This window comes from Amblyomma mixtum, chromosome 1, assembly GCF_055824585.1.
Source record: "Amblyomma mixtum isolate Tamu chromosome 1, ASM5582458v1, whole genome shotgun sequence".
In the NCBI taxonomy this organism is placed as follows: domain Eukaryota; kingdom Metazoa; phylum Arthropoda; class Arachnida; order Ixodida; family Ixodidae; genus Amblyomma; species Amblyomma mixtum.
The window spans coordinates 239,053,035-239,068,362 of record NC_143012.1 but is presented as its reverse complement, the minus strand read 5'-3'; the positions used below and the strand labels follow the sequence as shown (position 1 = coordinate 239,068,362).

The window sequence follows — 15,328 nt, the reverse complement described above, 5'->3', positions numbered from 1 at the left end:
ACTAGGGTGCGACAAGCATGTTGTCTTGCTCCTTCCAACTTGTTAGAGAAGTGAATTACTCTGTGTAGCATGGCTGGCCATGCCCGTTGCAATTTGCACCTCCGCTTTTGGGGGCTGTTACAGCTGGCGACAGGCAAACCGAGTACTCTGATTTGTCCGTTCTGGGATTACATGGTGTGTGGTCCAATATGGAGCGAGATACGCATGTCGCAGTTACTTTCTGGTTTTGTTCAAATGTTATTACACTGTTCTAAAATTTTCTTTTTTTCCAGCATTTGTGAAATGTCACCTAGTAAACTTTGGAATAGCATTCTTGTAACCTTTGATAACGTAACATTCCATATTGAAAATTCTAATAGCAGAAATAGTCTAAATTTGCTTATCAATAACTAATAGGCAATTATAGTCTAATACGGTATCAAATAGAAAATCTGATAAGTTATTTCTGTTTGCTGCATTCCTTATTAGACTAATTACTGAGTAGGCGATTAGCAAATAGGCTATTAGGATTTGAATCTGATAGGGTATTAGATTCCTTGATACTGGGAGGTACTGTTTCTTCAACTAGATCTTTGCAGCTACATATGTCTTAGATGGTGCCTGCCACAGATTGCATGCACAACCTCAAAATTTAGTTCAAAACTTTGTATGTTACCCATCCACCATTATCACTTGTGACTCATGCTCTTCAGGGCTGAGAGGATGATATCTGTTAGAAGGAGAGTACGAGTAGCAGGAATTAGTTACGCGGTATTGTAATGCATGTCGGTTGATCTATACTTCTTGAAAATTGGTTACTCTGGTCTTGTAGGGTTACTTTAACATTTTAGCGAAAGTTGCATATACGTTGTTAAGGTCAGGTTGCAGAAAAGTTATTTTACTATTTCAGAAACATTAGAAAAAGTTGCAAGGGCACTTGGGTATTATTCTGCGATGACAAAGCGTTAGCATCAGGTCTTCTCGTTTCATTAAATTTTGCTTCTCTTCCATTTCTTGCTATTTTCATACATAATTTGCCATTTATATCTTTGGTCATTAAAGGTGCACTGAAGAGGAATCTGAACTCGTCTTTTTGCCGCGGGAACTCGATCTACACGTTCTGAGCATTCTTAGAAACTTCGATTTATATCCCTGTGTGGCCGATTTCCCTAAATAAATCGAATCAACATCCGGCTCCCGCCTTTATTTTTTTAATTCTCCCCATACAGTGGGCGGAGTCAACTGACGCGTGGAGTGCCTTTCAGCCAGCTCCGTGGAGGCTTTGCTTTCGCTTTATTTTGTTTTTCAGGTTTCCGTAAATAAATAGTTTCATTCGCAGACAATATAGCCGCCAAATAAGCCCGCAGAAATAAAAATACGCGTGGACTATTTGCTTCTACGGATTACTACATATTACTCCGCCGATGGCTGAACAACAAGCCGCCACGGGACTGGGTGAAAGGCACTCCACGCGTTGGCCAACTCCGCCCACTGTACGGGGAGAATTAAAGAAAAGAAGGCGGGAGCCGGACGTTAATTCGAATTAATTAGGGAAAACGGCCACACAGGGCAATAAATCGAAGTTTCTAAGAATGCTCGGAACGTGTAGATTGAGTTCCCGCGGCAAAAAGTCGAGTTCAGATTCCTCTTCACTGCACCTTTAAAGGTTCTTTGCTCAGCTGCTCACAATTTTGCTGTGCTCTTTTCTGAGTCAATCTTAGTCGGTTCCATTTTTGCCCGGGCATTCTTAATCATTATCAGTCATTACCAATTCCAGTAATTTTTTTGGGTGTTCCCGTCCGTGGCAGCCACCTTCCGGCCTCTCTCTCTCCTCTACAAGTGGAGATGTCCCTCTCCCAACTTCGCAAACTGTGGCAGGTGGAAAGTGTACACAGCACGTTGCCACTGGACACTGCACACTTTTTTTTCACGGCAAGGTTTCTAATGCCAGTACATTAAAAAAAGGACACTAGGAACAATGTATCAACATTTGACCAAAACAAAAAAGTAACAATGTTGCCACGTTTCTGTGCCACCTACGTTAATTAAGCACATAAATATGTTGGCGGTCACTGAAAATGTTATTCTTGGCATTTCACGGATGATCTCGCAACGCATATTGTTGAGACTGTACGAATCTTCAAAACAACAAAAAAAGTTTTAAAAGTAACCACTTCTTTGCACTAGGCTTGCAGGTAGAATCCCAGGCTGCATTGAAAATGGAAAAAGTCCTGCACACATACACTTGGACAAATCACATTCGGAAAGAAAAAGGAATATGGATGCTTCCTTGTGGGCGGTCACAAGTGTAGTGTACTATGCTTGTAAGCATATAGTAGAGCGTGAGGCGTGCAACGCTGCTCAAAAGTGCGCCCGTAATATGACTTTCTTTTCCAGGCTACTGGGTTCCTTGGCAAAAATTAAGGTTTTCTTCTTCTTAGAGGACAATATTTTTAGAGGGACAAAAAAAGTCCCTAGTGGCATGTCATGTACTGATCCAATCTAGTCTGCGGTAGTGTGGCTTCACCTTAGCATTCAATTTTGCAAATTACAAATTTGTTCACCGAAGTGGGAATTCCTCCAGCAAAATGCAGCTTTCCATGCCAGAGACAAGGAAGTGATAGTATAGTAGGAGTCCAAATATCCAACAGCAGCACTAAAAATTATATATTTAGAAGTTGAGTTTAGCATCATTCACACACACACACACACGCATGGACGCATGTGTGTGCACGCATGCACATACACACACAGAACAGATTTTTTGAATATCAGTGCTTTCTTATAGTGCCCAAATTTGCCTTGTATGCAAGGATTTTACAGTGTAGAGTCAATAGTACAAATAGAGACGGAGTGCAAAATGGGTTAAAGACAGGAAAAAATGAACCCACAGAATCACAAGATCGTTGGAAACATGAAAAATTTGTTTATAAATAGAATTCAATGAGCTTCGAATAAGAACTTTCCCAATTGCTCAATGTTAGCAAAACTTTTTAAATATCGTAAATCAAGACAAAAGAGGGGACAACATCAGCATCATTTATCTGTAAACAAACAACACTGGTTTGCAGGTTCTGTATTTACTTTATAACTCTAGAGAAAAAGGCAGCAGTATGATAAGAGCACTCTTTTTTATTCCATGAATGGAAGATGAAAATAAAAACGGTTACACACAAAGAGATTAAAGTGAAACACATACAAAGAGCACTTTTAATGGGACGATGAGGACACCTTCACCCAATTATTAAATTCAACCGTGCAGCTTTTTACGCCTCTGCTGACATTTGTATAGCAGACAAATACATATTTCCTGAGAAATTTATAATAAAAAATATATTTTTTTCCTCGTCACTTGGTTCAAATCTGACACTGAGGATTACATCAAGCGAGGGAATTAAGCGACTGCCAACAAAAAGTGGACAGCAGTGGGGTCGTCTTAGAGATTTATCAATAAAGAAGTGCTTGACGCCATCGCAGTTTGCTTGTGAAGACCTCCTATGGCTGCGCAATACCTGTATTTTATACTTTTACCAGCCTTTTTGCAATTACAACGCGATAATCAATCAGCATGGGCTGATTTCAATTTGTCATCAGTGTCTGCTTGATTCATGCAGCGCATCATGTCCTGACGAGCATGCGATTTCATGTGCGCTGGCACAGAGCTCCGATTGGAGAAGCGCTTCGGGCACAAGGGGCAACAGTAGCGTTGCTCCCCGGTGTGTCTCAACATGTGTTCCCGGAGGTGACTCTGAATTCTGAAGCTCTTGGGACATACGGTGCAGCTGAATGGTTTCTCGCCCGTGTGCGTGCGCTCGTGTTGTTTCAGATTGGAAGAGTATCTCGTTGTGTAAGGGCAGTACCGACACAGGTGCTCCTTGTGGCCCTCGTACCTCTCCCTGAACTCCCGTATCTCCTCAGGACTCAATGCAATGAAGCCTGGGCATTCGACACCATTGAGGGCAGGTGCATCTGCATTGAAGAAATACGTGCCATGGAGTGCAACTGGCTTGAAGAAAAAAGAACACTTGTAGGAGTCGCACTGTTATGCATTTAATTACTGTTGCTCACTTGGCAACATCCTAAATTCAACTTCTGAACACTAGGTGCTGGAACATCATTTAACACTGGCAGTACAGTGCACATGGTGTTTAACAAAGCTATAATGGTTTCATGCAAGGTTGGTCGAAATTTCCGGAGCCCTTCACTATGGCGTCTCTCATAGCCTCAGTCGCTTTGGGACGTTAAACCCCAATAAACCAAACCAAAGCAAACAAGATTTCGGCTGTGCATGACTGTGTTAAAAGTGATGCTAAAGTAAGTCTCTGTTGTGGCCAAATGACGCATAATACGCTGTACAGAACACAACTTTCATCCCTACACCAGCACCTTTATTCACCGTGACATGCATTAGAAAAAACCTCTGATGACTCCATCAGCACCTCTGTGCTGCAATATCTGACATGCATCTGGGTCACATCAACTGGAGTGAAGTTTATGCTATCAGCTAAGCCAACATTGAAAGCCAAGCCAAGCAGGTGGCTTCGGTTACGATGTCATGCATTCAGCCATAAGGGTGGTTATGATGACAGTCATGAAAAACGTCAAAGAATGCATCAGGAACAAGAAATACGAACTCCCCCATTAAGCACCTCCCACCTTAAACACATTTCCCTCGAAAAAGGAAATGCAGGAAATGCACATGCACAAAAGCATTTAGTGCAATAGGTACGTAGTAGGAAGCAAATGGACAGTGCATGCATAATATTTGCAAGTAGTGAAGTAGCATCCCTTTGTTCAGGAGTATGTACAGCACGTGACAATGGCAACAAGATCCTCATCGATCAGATGGGCGCCCCACCAACAATTCTAACTAATGGAGCATGGTCTGAAGTCTGCAGGCCTATGCAGATGCTGTTACCAAGCAAAATTAAAAAGAAAAAAAGAGGCCCCATGCAATTTCACAGTATGACATGGACAAGACTTTACAGTGCTGATTTGAAATGAACGTGCATTACAAAATAGCACCATGCCTTTTCCTTGTTTTTCATAACGTGGCATTAATCCTCATTAATAGCTGACAAGTCTTGCTCATACCTAATCTCGAGTGCTTCTAAATGCACAATAACCACAAGAAATATAAAAGAGTAAGCTTGTAAGCCCTCAGGAACATACAAAATTCAACGTTCAAACACACCGTGGCAACAAAAAATCTTCCAAAACACACATAGCACTTGACACTCAGTAAAAAAAAACCTATCTCATCAGCCACATCAGCTCATCTTTGCAATTCCAACATGAATGCACGTCATACGAAAACTCCTAATAAGCATGTATATAGCTGTATACCTCAAGTGGCTCATCTTAAAAAGCCTATCATTAATATGTTCTAAAATTGCACATGTAAATCTCACATGCAAAGTCACTTTGCAAAGCACACAGCACACAAACACCCAAACACAGATAGCAGAATGAGATGAGTGAGTTCAGACTGCAGAACTTCACTGGGGATATATCCTGATGCCTGACAAAACAAGCAAATGATATTTCGTGCCTGACTGTTGTACTCATCAGAGGTAATCTTTTTCTAGACAAACGTTGCGGAGCAGATACACTTCGGATAAACTTCATCTTTCTTTCCTGTGCCCTTTCCAGTCACACACCTTCCGATATTTCTTTCACTGTGATCACTGAGGACGACATAAGCATCTCTAGACCAGAAAACTCTATGCAAACAGGCAGGCAACACACAGCAAACAACACTAACACAATAACCTTTACTTCAGAACACCAGCAACAGCAAAGCACTTCACATGGCATTAAAAAGAGCATTCAGTATTAGAGTATCAGGAAGAAAAAAAAAACAAAACAAAAGCTAGTCAACCACCAGAGATAAGTGCAAGTTAAAGATCAGGAACCCAGGCTAATTAAGGATTCACATGGAGGATCTATTGAGCATAAAACTAAACAAAGAGCAGGAAATGGAATAATATGACGCTGTTCTTGCCTCAGATCTTGCTCAGAGTCCTGTCCTGTGCGCTATAATGATCCGTATGAAGCATCAGCCAGCGTGGCATGAACTGCATGCATTTAAATTAATGCAGCATAACATCAGCAAGCAACAGCGACAAGACTGTGTACATTCTGAATGAGAGCTTGAGAAAAATAAAAAGACAAAGATGTTTTGCCATTACCCCTCAATGCACCAAATATTCAGGCAAAATTAAGGGCACTATCTACACCATGAATGCATGCACCGAGAAATGAAAATTTAAAAAATTTTTGTTAGAGCAAGTGCCAGGCTCTTCACTGCTGGCACAGCCTAATTGCTATACAAAACAAAAACATCAGTGCACAAACTATAAAACACTTCCAAGTTTCTTTCTTCTATTCTTTTAACCAATGCTGCAGATGTGAACGCTCTGAAAGGCAGAAGGAGCGAGACTGAAACACTCATGTTGGTGCTCTCTCTGGCTTCTCCCAAGGTCTAATCACCCTTCGTGGTTTCTGCTGGCTTTTTTTTCTCGAAGACAACTTGTATCACAGCCCTGCAAATGAAAAATTAGGGAGACAATTAAGTTACATCTAAAGTATACAAAGAGACAGCATTGATGGGTCCTTTCAGCGACCTAGGGTACTCTTTGCATGCCATTTCACAGACAAGGACACTGTTGTTACTTGATTTTATTCTTTTTTTTTTACATTTTCTAATTTTTATTTTTAAATTTCTGCTGGCTTTTTTTTCTTGAAGACAACCTGTATCACAGCACTGCAAACGAAAAATTAGGGAGACAGTTAAGTTACATCTAAAGGCTACGACGAGACAGTGTTAATGGGTCCCTTCAGCGACCTAGGGTACTCTTTGCATATCATTTCACAGACAAGGACACTGTTGTTATTTTTTTTTTTTTAATTTTAAAAAATTTACTACAACACATACCCAAGTTTGCCATTTTGGTTTTTTGTAGTTTATTGTCCCAAAGTGACTCAGGCTATGAGGGACGCCGCAGTGGAGGGCTCCAGATAATTCCGACCACCTGCGGTTCTTAATTGTGCACCGACATTGCACAGTGCATGGGCCTCTAGTATTTCGCCTTCGTCGAAAATGCAACAGCCACGGCTGGGGTCGAACCCGAGTCTTTAGGGTCAGCAGCCGAGCGCTGTAACCACTTTGCCACCGCAGCAGCTCACAAGGCTGTCCTTTAACCAAGCAGAACGAATGTTCTTCAGTGGTCGATGGCTAGTGCTCAGCTCGTGAACCAAGTGGCAGAGGTTAGAGTTTCAGCTCAAGCATTTTTCTTTTACAATTGCTTTCACAATTGCCCTGTACACCAGTCATAAAATGTGTAGTGACATCACCACTTCTGCAATGCATGGTTATTGTGGGTGTTTGAATTACCCACATGAGGTCACATGGCTGAGACGTCGCAGCCCTGGCGACCGATCCCAATTTTCTCGAAATGACAATGCCAACTACGGCGGCTTCACTGCTGAACAAGACCGTAACACTTTCACATTACAATGCCACTATTTATCAGCATTCTTAGCTGAGGTTCTTTAACGTGCACTGACATCGCACAGTACATGGGTCTCCAGCATTCCGCCTCCATCGAAATGAGACCGCTGCGGCTGGGATTGGACCCGCGTCTTTCGGGTCAGCAGCCGAGCACCACCACCAAGCCATTGGGTGGTGAAACAAGCTTGTTCAGGCTATTTACTGTAGCTGAAGTTGACATGACTGGTCACAGCATTTCCCTCTGTGAAAAAAAAAAGAGGTAAATTTGTTTGCCCCTTGGATAGTGGGAAAAGAATATCCCAAAGCAAAAAAAAAAAAAAAGCATGCAAACAATTATTTAGCTGGAGTGACAATCTCCATGTAGGATTTCCCAACTAGTCTTCCAAAAGCTTATTCATGATGCCCTCACACACAACTAGTGATTTGCATATATTAGTTAAGTGCAGTGAAAAACTGACAATTCCAAACACTGTCAGAGAAACTATGCTAAAGAAAGCACGCAGCAGTTCATTGCCCGAACCTCATGTATGTACTATATACATGAATTTCAAGTCTTGCACACGGGAAGGTCACACAGTCTGCAGCATTTTCTTCATTACTTCCGATGCAGAGAGTCTGCATCCAGCAACAAACACTGATCCCATCAGACTTGACCAAAATCTCCTGCTATCGAATTGCCTTCACTGAAGCCCAGGAAAAAGTTTAGTTCCTTGCATTTGTGTATACTTGGCAACAGCTTTCTTTTGTGCCAATAAACGGAAGGCTACAGGAGCGAAGCGTCTAACTTTATCACTCCGCCAAATAGTTTGACGACAAAGCGGTGCACATGGATGCCTTGCACGTTGCTGTTTGTGCGGCTGCTTTTTTCTGGTGCTAGTAGAGCTGAAGCTACCTATAGAAGCTTCTTTGACAAGACGTCCTCAGAAAAATTTGTTGCAATCAAAGAAACTGCTTTTGCCTCCACTCTTTAAGCTTGAAAGTTGGCAATTATGTTAGAATTATGCCATAAATAACGAGTGTTACCAACATACTCTGTTTCATGAGAAAATTATTAACTGCAATCACGACTAGATCTCCCTGCATAGCAAAGCACGGCATGTGACGGCTCTGTAGCATTTGCGCCATTCCCAATAAAGTTGTTGCGGAGCAGAGGAGGCTAAAGACAATCAGTTTTTACAATTTTGAAGCATGAAAGGCTAAAGAACTATAAACAAAGCCAAAAACATCTTGCAGACATGCACTCACATGAGAAGTACAAATCTCCTTAATTTTGACATAACATGACATAAATAAACAGTACAAGGGCAACAAAAACACAGTGCACATTTTGCGGGTGTCCTTGAGCACCAAAAATACTATTTGGATGCAAGAGAGCTTTGTGCTTGCTTGCAGCATGATTTTGGCTTCATGAAGCGTCCCGACGAGGTCTGGGCACCACCTCTACAACCATGACTCTTGGCTACAACTCGGGTTATCGCTCAGGTTCTGGTCACTGTAACCCACTGCAATGCAATGCTGCTGTGCATTGCCTGTGGTTGGGCGTGGCATTCATGAACGCTCAGTCTTATTTAAATGGGATGGCTGAAATAGCAGGGTGTAGCCAATGCACACATAATTGACCACTGGCTCTGCTTAACAATCAGTGATTGTCTCCGGGGACAGCATTCTGCCACTTGGATTTGCATTTCCTAACGGAGGCCAAGGCATCGAGACGAGGCCTCAGCCTCTGTCAGCTAGGAATGCCAAGTGCTCCACAAATATTTAAGAGCCAAAGGCTTTAGTGCCACACTGTAGACAGACAGCGAGCGTTCTTTGTTGTTACAGACCTAGAGACAACATGAACATGTTCTGTACTTGTTCTGTACTCGGACTTCCCTTCTCTTTTTGCCCACTCCCTTCACTCTACTCCCCAGGTGTAGGGTAAGCAACTGGCCTTGCCTGGTTATCCTTCCCATCCTTTTTTCTCTCTCTCATAATTCGATGGAAGTTTGCTTTGCCACTGACACTGCAGGTATTGCCATTAACATTAGGGGTGTGCGAATATTCGAAATTTTCGAATCCAATTCGAATATTACATTTTTAGTATTCGAATTCGATTCGAAATCCAAGTATTCGTGTTGTCTCGAATATTCGACCCGACGCGAATATTCGTATCAAGCCGAATATTCATTGTGAGCACCGGCGTTCATTTCGGTCCGCGAGCCCTATTGACAGAGACATAACAACAAGGCGGCGCCCAGAGCAATGCGCATTCCTTCCTCCAAGGGCCATGCCGTAGCTGACTGCGCTGGTGAGCTTCTTTGTGGCTATACCTGCGAAGCTGGTATGGTCAGAGCTGTGCACGCAGTACCTCACAATACGTGACAGTTCAGTGCCAAGTGAGAGGGCATTTTCTGTGGCTGGAGGAGTCGTTTCAGCTAGAAGGGAACTACTTCTGCCTGACCATGTGGAGCAGCTGGTTTTCCTTCACGACAACCTTTTATGTTCATCCCAGCAACGCGCGTTCGTGCTGATGGCAAGCTAGCCTTAATCAATGCTGTTTACCAGCCATCTTCTCTGATATTTCCATTCTTCTAAGAATAATGTTCGAGTCTGATACTTTTTGTGCAGCCACACACACCTTTTGTGTTCATTTAATAATCGATAGTTGAACTGTGATGTTCTTGGGTGCTCAAAAAAAGGTTTTGTAGTGGTTAAATGCGTCTATCCTTGATTATTCGATATTCGATTCGATATTCGGAGCCAAGTATTCGCATTCGATTCGTATTCGAAGAATTTGATATTCGCACACCCCTAATTAACATGCCAAATGTTGGCATCAGGTTGGCAGCACTGCCTGCAACGTCACTGCATATACACAGCGTTAACAGATAATGTGACAAAACGGGGCAGCTGTAACTTGTTGCTAGAAAGTCAAGGCATCAATCTCTTCTCTGGGGGAGAGGCAGCATTAAAGACGTGAAAAGTTTCATGCATTTTTACTGATGACAATAAACTGTTCACAAAAAGTACGGAAGTGATATGGCTTTTACCCAAAGCTGCCAAAAATAACTGGGACATTTAACTACTGACTGCATGCATTTGGTACATTCTTCTAATTCCATTTTGTATAGCATGTTAATTTCATTAGAAGCAAATATCAAGCACACTGCAAATGTCAAGAAACAAATGACATCCCACAAAATTGTTGTTTCAAAGAGCAAGGTACACAAAATAAACAATTAAATGCATGTCCTCCTCGCGTGTACATGTCTCTCTTTTTCTGTCCTCTTCGCAACTCCATTGGTTGAAATCAAACCACTGGGATCTAGTGTACATACGCAGTTCATGTTGGCGACAGGAACCAACAGGTGGCAGCAGTCGGGCACCAGCCACTTGTGTCTTGTGGAAACAGATCGTGTCTCATTACTCATGCGCGTTTTTTAACGTCATAGCATTAAGGGTCCCATGCAGTGGAGAACCCGGCACAGTTGGCGTCGGCGTGTGCGGAAAAGCTGGATTGGTCGAGAGGGTCATGATGTCACATGTGGAGCTGTGGAATGAAAAACGATTAGCCAGAACATTACTCAAAGGTCATTAAGACATGTAAGTATATAAAGTAAGTGAACTGCGCTGAAAAGAAAATTGGGTAATTAGTTAGGAACCAAACCCCTGACGCTTGGGTTGCGAGTCAGACACGCTGTCCCTAGGCCACGCAGGCACGTTCATATTACTTAGTTAAGTGGGGCTTCATACATACGCTGTGAGGTCATTAACATAATATGGAAACAGTGTCCGTGTCTGCATGGGCAAGACAAGCCACTGATGGGCCCATTGACGATATTGCATCATACCATTAAAGGCAAAGCTTCAGTGTTCCCCAAATTATTTTAAAGCGACAGCATTAGGAGGACAACGAAGGCGAAAACTGTCTGGCGTCAATGTCCGTGTGAAGCCTGCCAGGTGATTTTTAGGGTGATTTGCCCGTCTCCTCTGCCCCTCCTCCATCTCTCCACTTGTAAGGAGGAGGAGGGAGATGCCAGACGATATAAAATATAATATTCAAAATATATGGCCTCCCGAAGAACTATCTGTGTAAAAATGAGGCTTGCAGGAGGTATTATTCCTCACATTGCTCGGCAAGAGCAACCTGTGTCTCAAAAGCCACGCTCGTGGTTGTTTGAAACCGCTAACTGTCAGTGCAGTGGTGCATCGCTTAAACGCTGAGCCGGTAGTTGTATGAGGACTCGCTGTGATCTATCAATGCGACATATTTCACCTAGTTGTGTAGTTGGCACTGGAAGACGATCAGAATTGAATAGATTGGGGAGTGAAAGATGAAGGACTCGGAGCTGGAATAGAATCATAAATGGAACAGATGGGCGACTGAAAGAAGAATGCTATCTGTATTTCTTCCACATCAATATAAATGACCGCCCTATACATTTTCTTCATTCAGTTTTGTGGGTAGCAGATGAATTTTTGTGCAATTTTCGCACATTCCCCAGAGGGCGCTACATCCTGTGAAAAAGGCAGACTACATATGCTTCACTTTCATAACTGTTGCTGATGCAACATTTCCTGCAGTTTGCGAAACTAATTTTAATGAATATTAATTAAGGAAGCAGGGAGAAGATCTCATGGTGAAGAACCATGCTGCTTGGACAGCACAACATTTCACACTTTAAAATGAGTCAATGGTTTGGTTTTGATTTTACGGTGTTTAACGTTCCAAAACGACTCAAGCTATGAGGGAAGCCGTAGTGGAGGGCTCTAGATAATCTTGACCAGCTGGGTTCTTTAAAGGGGCTTTCAAAGAAACCGAGGTATTCCTGGGATGATAGAGGACGCCGCTTTCCGTCTCCGTTCATAACTTTTTGCACACTCAAAGGTCAGCGCTGCTCCGCCAGCCCTACGCCCTTGGCCTCAGCGCCGGCAGCCAATGTGCGCGAGGATTCCCTGGTGCGCAAAGCTTCCTGACCAAGCAGAGTGACGTAGTTGACTGGCCACAGCCATGGTAGCTGCATGAAGTCTTAAAGAATCCAACCAATAGCCATCGCTGAACAGAAACATGCAGGAGCATGGGACAGAGGAGGGCATGCGCATGAAAAGGTAGCCGGAAAGGGCTGGCCAACTTTCGCACGTGATTGTGGGTCCTCTGCAACATGTAGAAGTGTATTATTTGGCTCAGGCGTTTATGATGCCAGAATGCAGTCACTGAGTGAGTTGATGTACTCTCCTCAGAAAGTATTCCAGAGCCCTTTTAACGTGCACTGACATCGCACAGTACACGGGCCTCTTGCATTTCGATGGAGTTGAAATGCAACTGCTGCTGCCGTATTAAACTCATGTCTTTCGGGAAATCCGTAACACAAGGAACATGCCAGCCTTCATAGGTTTTTCTGAAATCAAGTTTCTTTTGCACCACTTTTAGCAGCCAGTCCGCAGTGTTTCAAAAGCATGTATGGAGCGGAATACCAAAGATCCAGACCGAACCTAGAGGCAGCTTTCTTGAGTTTGTGCTATGCTCCATGAAAGTAAAGTACCACCTGAAAACCTTTTATTATACTTGTATTATTTGGTAAGATGCACATTCTGCAGGCTTTTACTGCGAAATTTCTACAACAAAGATTCTGTGGGGGCTCGGAAACAGTCCATAGGGAAATCAAACTCTCGACTTGTATACAAAACCTTTTCTTGATGCTGTGCAGCACGAATTGCTTAATGCTGACGAAAGACTGGAGATGCCAAACCAGCTTAGAATAAAATGAATAATCAAATGACTTAAACAGTAAAATCACTTTGTTCAGCATTTGTGGTTGACGCCCTTGATATACAGCTGTAGGTCAAGAAACTGGATGGAAAGTACTACTCTGCAATAGTGGACGTTGAACAAGACACAAGAACAGTCACAACCATGTATGCAAGCCTGAGTGGGTGTTTTGTCATGCATGTTAACAACCAAAAGAAAGTCGTCGACTTATCTGCAGACTTTAATGATTCCCACATCTGCTGCGCTGAAATCCTGCTAAAGATTTCGATCAAATTAGACTAAGTTTGCAGACAAAGCTGATGCAACACATAGACAGTATGTGTGCCCTGTTTTTGCACATACAGGTGATGCCATCTGATGCGAGTTGATTCTAAATTTAGGCAGCTCCACTAGTCGCTTGACTCTTGCTATGCTACTTAATCCTCCATTTGTTTTTTCTGGTGTGCTAACCTGTGAGCTGCAAGATTTCCTTACTCTCCTGGCAACCTGATGGGCATAAATAAACTAAGTTGTACCAGGATTTTTGCCAGGGTTTTAATCGGGCATTGGATATAGCCTCTGCGCAAATTGCCTCTACTAGACTGGGCGGCCACGTTGTACTTTGTGGATGTGGGTCTGTATACCCAAGCAAATGCCCCCTTTCTAAGCTCTCTGCCAATCTAACCTGCAGCCTCCCAGGAGCAATGTTGACAACCCAGTGCTGCTGTCTGAGCAAACTCAACCTAGGGTCCCAGATCCCAGGTTCATTTTTCTAGCTTAACTCTTGCTATTTTCACATTCTCCACTTCATACTTAAGTGGATACATAAGTGATGAGATGGTTTCGGGAATACCCATTTCTTAAACTCTTGCATCCTCCTAGCTTTTAAGTAGCTCGGGCCTTACAGTAGCAGCAGCTACGCCTCGAGCTCCCCTGTTTCCGAAATTCACCCTGCAACTGCGCTTCAGGTGCCGCTACGTACTACCTGTTGGTTGGAAGTGCCTCGGAAGTCTGTCGTCTGCTCTTTCAACATTTCGTTGCGTAGTTACCGTTCTTGCTGGGCTTTCGGGGCTTACCCAGCACACCGAGATGCCTGAAAGCAGCTCAGTTTCACACACTCCTTGCAGCTGAACGCTGGTGCAGCTTTAGCTTCTTCTCCGGGTTTGAATGGCCGCACAGACAGTCAACCATGCTCCGCAACCTGGGACTTTCAACCATGCTTTCAACGCAGACCCTTTATCTCCCCGCGGATGGCGCGCGACTTCGAAGGCGGCCATGGATGCGGCTTTGGCCAGCTTTGGCTTTGAACAATGAATGGATAAATGGATGGATGATGGGAGCGTCCTCTTTGAAACGGGTGGTGTCTGTTTTCTTCATTGTCAACTGTTTTTTTATTTTTTTTTATTTAAATGTCTCCTGAAGCAAGTGCCTGCCGCGTTGGTGCCTGGAACTCCTGCCATATTCTCTATCTCGTCTCTATAATAATAAGAAGGCAGAGCAAGTTCGCGGTTTTGCATAGCTAAAGGCGGGAAAATGTGTATTTAAAAGGGTAAATTTTAAAATAATACGTTTAAAATTGAGCGATTGGTAAAATAAGATGTCAAGCCTGGTGGCCCGCCACTAACTCATATCGTTATGGGTGCTCAACAAGGAGGTTACATATAAAGACAAGTTTTTGGGGTTTAACCATAGAGTTTCTTACTATTACATAGAGGGAAAGCTGGCAAGCCGTCTATGGGAGTTTGCATGGAGACCCCACGTCATAGAGTTTCTTACTATTACCTAGAGGGAAAGCTGGCAAGCCGTCTATGGGAGACCCCACGTGACCACCTCAGCCACCATGGGCGCTCAAAGCATCATGGGGCGGTGAGCTACTTGTTGCGGGACTGCAACTTTTGGCCAAAAAATAATAGAAAAATAAAGCTATTTGATAACTACAAACGTCCTAACATTCAATATCTTATCTAATGATTGCAACAAACGAGCAGAAAAGCATTTAAGTGCAAAGTTTGCCCAAAATAAGAGATGACTCGCTCTCCTATTGGCCAAGTAGTCAACACTATAAAAACTAATATTTCGTAGTTAACAAGCGCACTTTTAAAAGT

At 43.1% G+C, this 15,328-nt stretch overlaps 1 long non-coding RNA gene across 2 annotated transcripts; it reads right to left on the bottom strand.

Moving 5' to 3' along the window:
• Window positions 1-2,885: 2,885 nt before the first annotated feature.
• LOC149371314 (uncharacterized) lies at window positions 2,886-14,484 on the bottom strand. 2 transcript variants are annotated; one of them, XR_016286648.1, is made up of 3 exons: window positions 14,206-14,484; window positions 10,813-11,024; window positions 2,886-6,524 (listed from the first exon to the last, which is right to left on the bottom strand). It is a non-coding gene; the product is annotated as an uncharacterized LOC149371314 (long non-coding RNA). The 2 variants fall into 2 exon arrangements; XR_016286643.1 differs by having other exon boundaries at window positions 14,209-14,484.
• Between the last annotated feature and the right edge of the window lie 844 nt (window positions 14,485-15,328).